We start from the raw sequence: 14,973 nt of genomic DNA, 5'->3' as shown, positions 1-14,973 counted from the left end.
TAATAGGGTTTTATATTTCACCTTGATTTTGTATTGTCCAAACAATTTCCTCCAGGTCTATGTTTATTGGTGAGACAAGCCAAGAGCTGACTTCCTCTCCCTGTGAACAGTCATCAACCCTGTCCCTCTACGCCCCCTCCCCACCTCCACCACTCAGTTCTGACCAAGGGACTCAAACTCATAAAACCGCCTCCAAGTCTGGATGTTTACAACTCCAAATTGTTGTCCAGTCACCTATGATCAGGCAAGGGAAATCAAAGTAGGAAAAAAGGTCAAGAATCTCAAGGGTAGTCATGAAAAAAGTGGAAAGGAAGGGGTCTATCAGGACCAGATCTCAAACTGTGCTACAAAATAGTAATCATTAGAATGATTTGGTACTGATTAAAAAAAAAAGATCTATCACTGGAAGAGATGAGGTACACAACACAGAGAACCAAATAAACACAGAATCATAGCATTTAACTAAAACCAAAGATCCCACTTACTAGACTCATTGGAACAATTGGATAGCAGTTTGGCAGAAATTAGATTTAGATCAACACCTCACACCATATGCAAAGGAAAACTTGAAATGGTCATGTGTTATATTATAAACAAATTTGAGGAGAGAAATTAACTTTTCTTACTTTTCTAGCCAAATTTACATTTTTTTTTTACTACAGATAGGGGAAGACTTGAGGATTGCACAAACAATAGAGTGGATAGCATTGATTACATAAAATTAAAAAGTTTTGCACAAACAAATTTACCACAGTAAGAATTAGAGATCAAATAGGTTATTGGAGAAAAATCTTTGTAGCAAGTTTCTCTGATAGAGTGTTCATTTCCAAGATATATAAGGAACTGATTCAAATCTATAAGACTGAAAGCCTTTCCCCAATAGATAGTCAAATAGTCAAAGGATATTTAAATGTAGTTTTCAGAGAAAGAAATCCAATCGATTATATTTAGATTGTTTTGTTGGTTTTTTTTCTCTGTCAATGAGCAATTGTGGATCCTATGAGGGTTAGTATTTCTTTTGTGTAGAAGAAATTAACACTGCACACCAAGTACCTTTCTATTCTTTGCTTTGGAGAGACACTAGACATGAGGCAAAATATAAGGAATTTCTCCCCAGGGTTCCAAGTTGGTGGAGTATAAAGAGCCAGAGAGTGTGAGTAGCTAGACTTTCCCAGGACTGAATCTATATACCTCCTAGGATCCAGAGCAGAAGGGTTTCTGAATGGAAAGAGAGATGATGTCAAGTATCAGGTCCCTGGGCCCAACAGTAGTTCTTATAGTTAAATGTTAATGCATAAAGGACCTATGATTTTATTGGTATGGGCCTGTCTCCACTGATGCACATTATAATCTATCCATAATCTTACAAATTTACCTGAGCTAAGTGAGATTAAGTGATTTATTCCCGATCTTACAGCTAACAAGCGTCAGAGATGGAATTTAAATCCAAGTCTTCTTGACTCTGAGACCAATGCTTTATCCATTATACCACAATGCACAAAATGAGACCTTAACATTTACTGAACTGAATTGAATTGATGTCTGATTTGTTTTTAAATGCTTATGCAGAATGCCCAGTATATTTAGGGGCAATGTGCAGATAATTTTTATTTTTAAGTAAGCACACACATATCCCTGGAGTCTGCAATAGAGAAAAAGATCTGTGTAGGGCTAGCCAAAAGTCGGGACATTATGACTCTTCTTAAATCTGACCTCATGTTAGAAACATTCCTAGCCTAGGGAGGTCAGATGAGGACTCTTGTTTTCATCCTCCACTGTCTAGTCATTCCCCTCCATCATAAGAGTCTCTTCAAGGCTATCAAAACATTTTTTTATCCATTAAGAAAAAAATGGAAGCAAAAGCCTTCCAAAAGAATAGAATGCTGATTTTCCTATTTAAGCTATGTTGATGTCATTAGGTTTTTTTATACCACTGTCATTTCCCAATATACCACCTCCCTGGAGCCCTTTCTTGTATAAAGCAAAACAGCTAAGCAAACCTACTGATACAGCAACAATATCCAACAATGCATGATATTCTGCACCTTTAATCTCCCATCTTTCTATCTAGAGGAAAGTAGGGTCTTCTGGAACCAATTGGGCATCGATTTAAATTTAGATCAAGTGCTTATGAATGGTGTTTCCATTTTCATTATTGAATTAATTGTGTATATTGTTCTTCTGGTTTCGATTGCTTCATTTGGTAACAGAACATGCAGATCTTCCCATGTTTCTCTGAATTCTTCATGTTTATTTAAAACTTTGAAAACCGATCAATACATTTGTGTGTTTATGGTTTACATGTGTATCATATGCACAATTCCACTACATCATTTTGCCTCAGAACAGTCTCTTAAAAGGCAGACACCTCACTGCATGTACCTTGTGTGGCATAGCCACGTTCACATTCAGTTGTGATTGGATTCACATTCGATACAATTGAGTAGCACTATTATCAGTACATTCAACTGAGCCATAGCAATAACTAAAACACGTCCTATACTTTTTTATTGTTACCATGTGTGTTTTATAGAAGTGAGCATATTAGGTAAATAATTTTTTTAAAAACCACCTCTCTCCCGTTCTCCCTCCCCTCACCATGATTTGGGGATTTGTCCTTTACAAGAAAAGTTCCATCACAATGATTAATAGCTAACATTTGAATAGAGTTTTGAGGTTTATAAAGTGATTTTCATATGCTATTTTATTTTATCCAACAACCCTGGATATAGATATTATCACCATTTCACAGGTAGACAAAGTGAGCCTCTAAGAGGTGCCAAGACTTGCCCAGGGTTAGACATCTATTAAGTGTCCAGTCCTTCTGACTCCAGGTCTCATGTTCTTTTCTCCTTCCTTCCTTCCTTCCTTCCTTCCTTCCTTCCATCCTTCATTCCTTCTTTCCTTCCTTCCTTCCTTCCTTCCTTCCTTCCTTCCTTCCTTCCTTCCTTCCTTCCTTCCTTCCTTCCTTCCTTCCTTCCTTCCTTCTTTCCTTCCTTCCTTCCTTGCTTCCTTTCATTTAATTTAATTTTTATTTTCAGTTCCAAGTTCTCTCCATCCCTCCACACACGCCCCCACTATGTTCTTTCCATTAAACCAAGCCGCTTCATTATAAAGAACACTCTTGCAAAGAATAATTTTACACAACAAAGTCATGCTCATGGATTCTACCCAAGGAATGAAACTTGTAGTAATTTAGAATGCCTCTTTACAACTACCATAATCCTTTCTCTGACCTCTCCCCGTCTAACAGCCTCTCTCTTTAATTCAGAGGTTATTAACCCTTTTGGCAGTTGGGTGAAGCCCCCACCTCAAGATGGTATTGCTAAATGTCTAAACTAAAGTACATGCACCAACAAAGGAAAACAAAGAGTAGTGAAAATAACGATTTCTGTTTATCCCAACCTTGTTCACAGACCTGAAATCTATAGTGGAAGAACAGTATTGCAGACAGTTGACACTGCAGGCAAGGAGATACAGCAAAACTTCTCTAGAACAATCCTCTTTAAAGAACTCTTACCTCTTCCTGCCTCAAACATCTAAACCACCTAAATTCCAAATCCACTCAAATAAAACAACCCACTCAAAGATTGAGAAAGAGGAATGGGAAAGGTAAGATGCATGTGTTATATCCTATTAAGCTCCTACTAAGGTCAAGGCATTTCTTTTCTCTTATAATTTATTAGTGTCTGGACATCAGTTCTGCTTTTTAGCAATACATTCATCTTAATAAAATTTCATTAGAACTGAACAATTTGTAGGTCAGTTTGTATGGAGATGTTTTACCTTTTTTTCCATGTGAAAGAACCTGTTTCTTACTCATTAGAAAAGGCATTTTTGAGGCAGCTAGGTGGCACAGTGAGTAGAGCACCAGCTCTGGAGTCAGGAGGATCTGAGTTCAAATGTGACCTCAGACACTTGACACACTTACTAGCTGTGTGAAGTCACTTAAACCCAATTGCCCTGCCTTCCCCACCTCCAAAAGAAAAGTCATTTTCATCACAAGAAAGATAATAATAATAATAAATCTTACACCTGTACAGATTACTTTCAAAATCTTACATACATCCTGAATCCCTCTCAACTCCAGAACTTCTCTGGATTGTTAGGGTCAGTGGGGTGCTTTGGATAATAATATTTGTGCAAATATAGCTCAAGGCTTCATTCCAGTGTACATTCTATTACAGACTAGTAGTGTTCTTAAATCCATGTAAATGACAATGGGAAAACAACCAGCAGAGAAAGCTATGTGAGTAGATGAGGTGGGACAAAGAGTCACTTGATTCACATTTTCTTTCAGCTTCATCTCTGAAGCCGGTATGGAGCTTTACCATAGCCTGCCTATTGAGTACAGCCATTCACCTTGCTGGTTCCAGGCTTCCCTGCCTGGGTTCACTGACTCACCTTTTTTCCATTGACCACAGACTGGCTAGGCCCTCTCCTTCTCCATCAACTCCACCCTTATGTACCATGCTTTTTAAATAGTCATCCTTCTAAGTCTCCCCGCCAACCAGAATCCTTGCCTTATCATATCAGTACTCTGTGCCAACATAGAGTCTCTGAGACATTGCTGTCCATGAGAAACTCTCTTTGAATCCCAAGCATCATGAGAAATAAAATCCTAGAGATAGTCTTCCTCGGTTATGTGTCCATTACAGCAACTGTTCTCAAGTTGGAGACTATGACCCTGCAGCGATGTGGTGAGAGATGTTCTGAAGGTGTCAGGGAGCTCATCGCCCTGGCCTTTCAAGCGCTTTGTCAGTTATACATCCTCCTCATAGGTTCTCATTTCTTTTCTCCAATTTTGCTGTTCTTCCCAATGCTCCTATCAACTTCCCTTCCCTGTTGAAATCTTCCCTCTTTTGGTGCAAAGAATGACATATTATTGTCAGACAGTATTTTTGAAAAGTAGAATGGTTATCTGGGATATTTGCTGAGGAGAGAGAGTCACAGGGACTTTCAAGGGATTAGGCTCAATGACTGGCTTTGCCTGTCTTTGACACCCCTTTAGTTCCCTCTTCATGCCATCCCATGCCTGTGCTTTCTTAAGTACATATGTCCTCAGCCTAATTTTTCATCCGAGGTGATTAAGCAGCTTTATTAAAATTTTGATTAAGATCAAGATCTGGTTACTATATTAAACTTTTGAATGGAGTTCTTATTGATAGAACTAGGATTAATGAGTTGACTCCAAAGAGGTTAATACTTTTTCTGGTTTTCAAGCTACTTGAAAGGATGGGAAGCCTTGATTCATCTGCCCAGCATTCATCATTCTGAGGGTCAAGTGATAGGAATTTCTATTTATTCTGATGATAAGTTTTTTTTATTGAACACGCTGAGCAGTAAGTTGAACAATTCAGTGCTCTCTGACTAACAGATGATGGAAATAATTGCTTATTCCCACTCCTAGATCACTTCAGTAGACAGAATGAATCATGGGTTATATTCCTGGAATGTATGAGGAGTTAATCATCTTAGTGAAATAGGCTAAGGACTTTTGGCAATTCTCTCAAAAACAGGACAAGGCTAAGTGTTAGCCTTTTAAAGGTGTTTTCTAGAACATATATTTTTGAATGTCACATCTGGCAGAAAAATGGCACTTGTAAAGAAACTAATTAAATAGCACCTGGAAAGGAGATGTATGAGAGACATGACAGTTAACTCCGAGTGCTGGAAGTATTATTCAGCATTCAAGTATTATTCAGCTTGTCCTGCTTCCCTGTAGAGGATAGAACTACATGGGTGGAAGACACGGGAAGGCTACTAAGCCTGAGGGGCATAGGTGGCTTAGTGGATAAAGTGCTGGGCTTGGACTCAGTCAGGAAGACTCATCTTCCTGAGTTCAAATCTGGCCTCGGACACTTACTAGCTGTGTGACCTGTCAGTTAACTCTGTTTGCCTCAGTTTCCTCACTGGTAAAATGAGCTGGAGAAGGAAATGGCAAACCACTCCAGTATCTTTGCCAAGAAAACCCCAAATGGGGTCATGAAGAGTCAGACACAACTGAAAACAACTCACAAACAACTACAACAACAAAAGGAAAATGTCCTAACAGTTAGAATGTTCCAAAATGAAATGCCAAGGGATGTTCAGTAATACGTTTCTCCTTGCTAGGATTTCTCACCTAAAGTCTGGAGGACCCCTTATCCAGGTTACTACAGACAGGATTCTTATTCCATTCCAGGTTGGACCACAAGAACTCTGAGGTCTCTTTCAGCTCTAAGGTTCTGTGACCCATGGACAGGCAGCAACTCTCAAAGCCTCAGACCTAGCCCTGTGGTGGAGACTTTCTTTTTGGTTGCTTATCAAGCACATCGCAGAGCTGTTTAAGTCATCATAAGATCATTAAAACAACACTAGAAGGGACAGTAGAAGTCACGTGGTCTTGTTTTTGTTGTTCTTGTTTTTTAGTCATTTTTTAGTCACGTCTGACTCTCTGTGACCCCATTTGGGGTTTTCTTGGCAGAGACACTGGAGTGGTTTGCCATTTCTTTCTCCAGCTCATTTTATAGATGAGGAAACTGAGGCAAACAGGGTTAAGTGACTTACTCAGGGTCTGAGGCTGGATTTGAACTCAGGGAGGAGAGTCTTCCTGACTCCAGACCTGCTGCTGTATTCACTGCACCGTCTTGTTGACCTCACCTACTGTACTTTCCTCCTAATTTATAAATAAAAAAACTGAGTCTCAGAAGAGTTAAGTGATTTGTCCGAGAACCCATAGATAACATGTAGCAGAGGCTTCATTCCAACCCAAGACCTCTTCTAAACCTAGCCCTCTTTCTACTCTACCCCATTGTCTCCCTTTTGGAAGCCCTTTCTGTCTCTCTATTTCCATCACCAGCCAGTCACATTTATGATGTGCCTACTATGTGCCAAGCATTGTGCTAAGCACTGTGGATACAAAGAAAGGCAAAAACCAGTGCCTGCTCTCAAGGAGCTTCCAGTCTAATGGGGGAGACAACATGCAAACAACTATGTACAAACAAGATATAGACAGGATAAACTGGAAAAAAAAATCAATAGAGGGCAGGCACTAGCATTACAGATTGTTGTTCATCCTTCTCCAAGAAGACCAGTGACATCAGGAGGATGATGTCATGACTTTCAAGTGAATTGGATTTAAGTGAGGCAGAGCCATGCAAAGGCATCAGCCTCACTCTCTCCTCCAGGGTCACAAGAGTCAAGCGGCAAGACATAGGTCAAGATGACGGACTAGCGTTAAAGGGCAAAGGTTTTTCATAGAAGATGTGATTTTAGCCAGGAAGTGAAGGAAGTGAGGGAGCAGAGATGAGGAAAAAAGAGAATCCCAGGCATGAGGAACGGCCAGTGGAAATTCGGCAAGTGGGGAGATACAGTATCTTATATGAGGAACAGCAAAGAGGCAGGTGCTACTGGACTCAGTGCTTGCCTTCAGGTGTCCCAAATCCCTTGCATAGTTTCCTGATCTCAGCACAGATAGCTCCTTTCCTCCTTTTTTGTTTACTGAAGACAAAAGGATATGAAGGATATGGGTAGAGATGATCGTGAGCTTTGTCTTTTCTTGAAACAGCACAGAAGCTAGATGTATTGTAAGGCCAGGCCTAATGCCTAGTTAAATGGGTAGGGTGCTAGTTAGGTCAAGAAAATTGTTATTTAGATAGATATAGACACACGCAGAAGCATACACAGATAATGTACATTTACATATATGTGTATATACACACGTACATATGTATGTATATGTGTATATGCAGGTATATGCATATATATTTTTAATGTACTAAGAGATTTCTATGCTCTGTAACACATTGATTTTCTTGTCAAATTCAAAATCTTTTGACCTTTTAAAGTTCACAGGATCATCCTCTGCTCAAGGGGAGGGAGAAGAGGCAGAGCCTCTTTCCTCTCTCTCCCCTCCCTGCCCCTCAAGCCCTCCACCAGGCAATTCTATCTCTGGAGCTTGGCTATGACTGGAATGGATTCTGCCATTAGGCTGACCTCCCACTGGAATGCCCCATTCCAAAGTAGCTCGCTGGTTTCATTCCAAGCCCCACTTTTGTGGTTCAGTTGTGTCCAACTCTTCATGACCCCCATGGACTATAGTACATCAGGCCCTACTATCCTCCACTACCTTTCCAAGCCCCACAGGGTACAACTAACTCTTTCACCAATCCTGAAACACTGCCTCTGTTTCATTCCATCTAAAGGCTGAAATCCCACGGCTCCTTCCAAATTTGATTAAGGAATTTTCACACCTAGCTTAATGCCTTTGATTTATTGATTTCATGGAGGTGTTCACATATAAGCATCTCGGTGATGTAGTGGATAGAGCACTGGGCCTGGAGTCTATGGCATGTTATGACACAGTTTCAGGGTGCTTTTTCATAGCTTCCCAAATGTTCCTCCTGTGAAGTCAGATGACCCCATCAAACCACAGTAAGTATAATTCCTCTCCAGCTTTATTACTTTTTCCTTCCAATACATCCAGATTACTTTCTTGGTAAACAGTAGATGTCAGGTACCACAGTGGATGGAGCACTGGACCTAGAGTCAGGAAGATGTGAGTTCAAATCCAGCCTCAGATACTTCCTAGCTATATGGCCCTGCACAACTTTCCTCTCCTGTAAAGTGGAAGTCATGATAGCACCTACTTCCAGAGTTTTTGTGAGGATCCGATGAAATAATGCTTCAAAAGCTCTGAGCACAGTGCCTGGCATGTAGTAGGTGCTCAATGAACACTTATTTCTTTCCTTCCTAAATGATATTCAAGTTAAGGATGCCATCTTTAGCTTGAAGAAAAAGAGCGATTGTCTCACGCCTGGTGGTCTGCCGTTTGTCGTTGCATTTTGTACAGTACCTAATGCATCTCTGAGCAGTTCAATCCTCCCTGGGTTATACTGGACTTAGAGTCAGGAAATTTGGGTTCAAGTCTTATCTCTCACAGTTACTATCATGTGCCCCTCATAGGTGGGTGAGGCACATTTTATTAGTGTATATGCCCATGGAATTTGATTTTTGGATACTCTTTGTTTATTTCATTTATTGAATTGAAGATTTATTGAATACTCTATAACAACAATATAATAGCCAACACTTCTAGAGGTTCGCAGAGCACTTTACATGCATTAGCTGATTTGATCCTCACAACACTGAGAGGTATGAATTATTATCACCCCCATTTTGCAGACAATCAGACTCAGACTGCTTAGCAGCATCACACAACTAGGAAGTGCCTGGTCTGAGACTAGCGCTGTATTCATTATGTCAAACTGCCTCATAAAGGAGATTAAAGGATTAAAATAAAATATTTTTATTCAACAAAGGAGAGAAACTAAAATTCAACTAAACAGATTTTTAAAGTAACCATATAAAATATGGTAGTCCTTATCTCAGGGCAGGGTGGTACAGTGGATAGAGCACCAGACCTGGAGTCGGGAAGACTCATCTTCCTGAGTTCAAATCTGCTCACAGATACTTACTAGCTGTGTGACCTTTGGCAAGTCACTTAACCCTGTTTGCCTTAGTTTCCTCATCTGTAAAATGAGCTGGAAAAGGAAATGGCAAGCTGCTCCAGTATCTTTACCAAGGAAATCCCCAAAAGGGTCACAAAGAGTTTTGACAGGACTGAACTGAACAGTAACAACAGTCCTTATCTCAACTCCCACTCCCACTAACAAGCCTAGCTTGTCCCCTAAGGCAAGGCTAAATACATCTTACCCCTCAGGGTTCTGGGTTTATTCTTGGAGTATACTATCAGGTCAAGTTACCAGTTCAATAAGTCCTCTCAAATATTATTGATAGCATTGATTGAAACCCAAATGTCATTTAACCAATTAACAATTAACTTTTGTTAACAATTGAACACTTAACTTTTACAAAGAGATATTTACTGAGAAGATAAAAAAGAAGAGAGACACATATTTAGCCTGCTGACCTGGAGGCACACTGTCCCCTATACTATTTTGGTTCTTGGGGAGAGTGGGCTCAGGCTTATAGTGAATTCTGTACTAAGCTCATTTCCAAATTCCTCTCAGGTGATGGAGGAGTTGCTCCCTTTTGGCTCCCATCCATCCATTGGTCCACCCACCTACCTGCCTGTCTGTTCATCTGGCTGTCTGTCTCTCCATCCATCCATCCATCCACTCATCCATCTGTCCATCCACACATCCATCCATTGCTATCAGGGACAACCAGGCTCAGCTGCCAGCAACCTCAGAATTGTCCTCCAATTTCTTTATCCCTGCTGACCATTTTAAAGTCGGAAGGTCACAGCCTAGTGAGGTTCATTTCCAGTAGACCTTCATGTCAGGCAGGAAGAGAAGTGACAGTAAACCATGAGCTCATCACTTCACATTGGTCCAGGGGAGGAGACTAGGATTTTGGCTTTCTCCCTACTATAAAGTTTATAGCAGTTATTGCCTCTTCACTCAAATGCAGTCAAAGAAGGAGGAGACAGAGCTGCTTCTGTGGGAGTCTTTTGTATGTATGCCCAGTTCTGGCTTATCAGCCAATCCAAATGGTATATGATAAATGGACTGGAAACACCAATAGAATAATTGTGCATGCATAGAAATCCACGTGGTGGATTGCCGAATTGTGAGCATGTTATATGTGTTCATAAGGGCTCACCTCGCATTGGCCAATCCCTTGTTACATTTAAAAATTAAAAACTAAACTTTAATTTAAAAATGAAAAATGGAATAACAAACTCACAGCTGGAAAGTACCTTAGAATCTCTAATTCAACACTTTTATTTTATAGATGAGGAACTGTAGGACAAGAGACTTTTTTCATGATTACACCAGAAATAAGATACAAAGGGAGGAGCTGAACTTTGGTCCTCTGACATCAAATTTCCACTATTCCACACTGATGAGGGCAGCTAGGTGGTGAAGTGGATAGAGCACTAGAGTCAGGAAGACCTGAGTTCAAATCCAGCTCAGAGACTTACTTAGGTGTGTGACCCTGGACAAGTCACTTAACTGTTTGCCTCAGTTTCCTCATCTGTAAAATGAACTGGAGAAGGAAATGGCAAAGCACACTAGTATCTTTGCCAAGAAAACCCCAAATGGGGTCACAGAAGAGTCAGACACGACTGAAATAAATAAATAAACAAATAAATAAATGACTGAACAACAATACCCTGATTCACCTATGTAGAACTTGCTTTTCTATTAGCCATCCCAGAATCCACCAGTGGTGGATATTTAGAATATTTTAGAATAGACTCTGGGAGAGCCATGAAAACACTGCTTTTTTTTTTTTTACACATTAAGGCTCACAGGGGCATACCCATTCCTCTAATGTACGCACACTTAGAGTGACCTTGCTGATGTCCCTTCTGCTTAACCTCAATTTTTCTCATCTGTAAAAAGGGGATAATAATGCCTGCATTGTTGACCTACCAGAGGTGTTAATGGGTGAGAATGCTTGTAAACTCTAAAGTGCTGTAGGAATGTGAGTTGTTATTATAAAGATAAAATGGCTTCATTCATTCAAATTGTGTGAAGTGCAGCTGAATCAAATCTCCATTAATACAGTCAGCTTTGTTAAGTCACTTGTATCAGTTTCTAAAAGCATCGTTGACATACATAATAAAGATTCATGGTTTCATGTATTTATTTATCTATCTTATTTCCTCTTCTACTGTATATTAAGAATAGCTAGGTTGTACAGTGGAGAGAGTACCAGGCCTGGAGTCAGGAAGAACCGAGTTTAAATGTGGCCTCAGAAACTTACTAGCTGTGTGACCCTGGGCAAGTCACTTAACTCTGTTTGCCTCAGTTTCCTCAGCTATAAAATGAGCTGGAGAAGGAAATGGCAAACCATTCCAGAATCTTTGCCAAGAAAACCTCAAATGGAGTCACGAAGAGTTGGAAACGGCTGACACTACTTAACAACAAGCCACGTATTAACAGGGCATCGGCCAACGAGGGACCAGTTCTGAGATCATCTACCTTTGGTGGGTTTGTTTTTGGGAGTTCATGATGATGTGAAGTGAAGGGGCCCAGAGATGCCCTTGAGTGCATGGCTAATCGCTTGGTCACGAAATGGACTCATGTTTGGCTGCTAAAGTGGAACTAGGAGTGCAGACCAAAGATTCCCGAGGAATCAACATAACCTTTTCCTTCCCTGGGATCCAACAAAGAAGCTGAGCTGCGGTGGGCCTCCACGTGGGGGAGAAGCCTCAGGTCCGCTCTTACCTGGAGACAGTAGTAAGCCATAAGCATGTGGTCCTGGAGTTCTTTCTGTCCCTGGAGGGCCTGTTCTTTCCTGCCTTAGGTGAAAGAGAGGGAATGGATTAGGCTGTGACCCTGTCACATTTGAAAGGTTGGAAGAGCCACAAGAGATCCGGGAGATGAATTCCATGCCAGTTTACAAGCCAGAGGAGCCCAATCTATCAGCCTAGGGGACCCAGCCAAGCAATGAATGTACTGGCTCTGCAGCCAAAATGCTGTCTCTTACAAGCAAGGGATTAACTGTGTACATTGACCAGGCCACACATGGAAGTGAACTTGGTGGAGGCAAACGCTTTAGAGCAAATGCTTGAAGTTTGAACCCAATCTCCTCAGGGATTGGAGGATGAGAGAGAGTGTGTCCTCCCTCAGGTACTCAGGGAAGGAATGTTTCTCTTACTATTCATTCTATATCTTCTCAATAAACAATCCTTTGTAAAAGCTAATTGATGTTAACTGGTGAAATCCCTGGTAATTGATGTTGGGGAGAATATATTGAGATAGGGGCTTAAGCCAATAAATATTAGAGGAGACCCCCATGACTCCTCAGATGTACTCTAGATCCCTGAGGGGGAAGTGTAGGAAGGCTTGCTCTTAGGAATTCATCTCCTCTGTGAAAGTGAGATTTTCTTGTTGTTGAATCATTTTAGTCACATCCAACTCTTTGAGAGCCCATTTTGAGTTTTCCTGGCAAAGGTACTGGGGTGGTTTGTCATTTCCTTCTTCAGCTCATTTTACAGATGAGGAAACTGAGGCAAACAGGGTTAAGTCACTTGCCCAGGGTCACATAGCTGGTAAGTATCTGAGGCATTCCATCTACAAGAGTGGGATAAAGATCCCCAAAGCTGCACAGCAGAGAACAAAACAAAACTTACAAGGAAGCAAAGAAAAGCTGAACAGCTCAGCACAATGTATAGTATTTATCATACAGGCTTTCTTGAAATGAAAATTTATCGTTATGAATTTGAATCCTTTCTTGTGTTCTGCTATGCACATGACTTGCTTTCTGCCACCTTTGTTACTTTGTATTTAAGTTCCAATATTTAAGTTTATGATATATTTTTTATTTCTTTTCTGTATTCTGCATTTGTGTTCTGGTGTTTGAGTTTAAAATAAAATTTTTAAAAAAAGATAAAAAGAATGGGAGAAGAGGGGGGTTCAAGGCAAATGGCCTCAGTTTTCTCAATTAAGGCACAGGGTGATACCTAACAACAGTCCTGGTCCCCAAGAAATTAAAAAAAAAGATCCCCAAAGCTTGTAAGACTTGCTTTGTATATGGAAGTTTCTTTCCTTCTTTTTACTTTTCTTTCTCTCTCTTTTTTTCTCTCTCCTTTCCTTCCTTCCTTCTTTTCTTCTTTTCTTCCTTCCTTCCTTCCTCCATCCCTCCCTCTCTTATTTCTTCCCTCCTTCCATCTTTCCTTTCAAAGGGGTTACTTATGTTCAAAATAGAAACATAAAATTTAATTTAAAAATAAAAGCATTGCTGATCACTTTATGAAGTAATAACAAAGTAGTCCTAGTAGGTGACACTTCCGGAGTCTTTATGGCTTATAAAATGCTTTATACACATTACCATATTTGAGCCTCACAAAAAGAGTGAGGAAACCAGAGCAAACATGATTATCCACCCTTAACAAATAAGGAAACTGAGCTTGAGAGATGTTAAATGCTTGCCTGAGGTCACACAGCTAGAAAGTTATAGAACAGGCCTCAAACTCTGACTCCCGGTCCAATATTCTGTCTTCAGAGAGGTTCTGATTGTGGTAGAAAGAGCATGGGACTTGTATTCTCCATGTGTGCATTCAGATCTTGCTGCTAATGCTATCTTAATGACCCTGGGCAAGTCACTCTCCCCCTCTGAGCTTCAGTTTCTTCATTGGTAAAATGGGGATAACTCTATTGAGCGTATCCATCTCATCAGAGTGGCTGAGAAGAAAACACTTTGCCCAGCCTTATGCCACTAGATACAGTGAATATGATTTATCATTTATACACTCTTTCCTCAGAGGATACAACATAATGCTAGTCTGATAAACTGTAATCAGTTATTGAATATGTTGCCCTCCTTCCTATGTACATCAAATGTGTTTTTTCAATATTTGTAGCATTTGTGCCTTTGGAAGCTGTGCACATGTATTTCACCTATGTGCAATAGGAACCTTAAAAAAAAAGACTTCTTTTGGCCAACAGTAAAGGAAAAAGTATGTGCCCTAAGTTACTGGTGGGGAATTTCCAAGTTTCACCTCCCAATTTGCATTAAAATTTTTGTGTTGGAAGCTTCTGCCTAAGGATATCCCTTGAATTCCCTCCTCAGCACCCCGTCCAAAGGCATTTAATGCATGAAATTGTTTGTGTTTTAAAATTCACCCTCTCCCTACAGTGATGTCAGACATATGGTGATGGTTGCTTAATGTGCCAATAATCGGGGGTGTTTGTTTGTATTTAGTATAAACAAATGACAACTGTATGAACATGTGAAGAAAATTCTCCTTGGATGAAGTCAATTGTGCTTTGTGCGTTTAAGGGTCACTTTTACTAAATGAGTTTCTCATGTCTAAAAAAAAAAAACTAAATCCAAAAACCCAAGCAAGAAGGAAGGAGAAACTTCATGAGTAAAACAGTTGCATTTGAATTCAAATGCTAATAACTTGAAGAGTAGAATTCTGAATCGTTAGTTAACTCTCCTAAAATGTCACCATTAAGAAATGAATCACTTTATACAAGCTTTTATTTGACTTTTCCACGAAAGTAAGTTTGG

Source organism: Trichosurus vulpecula, chromosome 6 (assembly GCF_011100635.1).
Source record: "Trichosurus vulpecula isolate mTriVul1 chromosome 6, mTriVul1.pri, whole genome shotgun sequence".
NCBI classification, from domain to species: Eukaryota; Metazoa; Chordata; class Mammalia; order Diprotodontia; family Phalangeridae; genus Trichosurus; species Trichosurus vulpecula.
The sequence above is the reverse complement of the archived record's forward strand: the minus strand, read 5'-3'. Positions refer to the sequence as shown.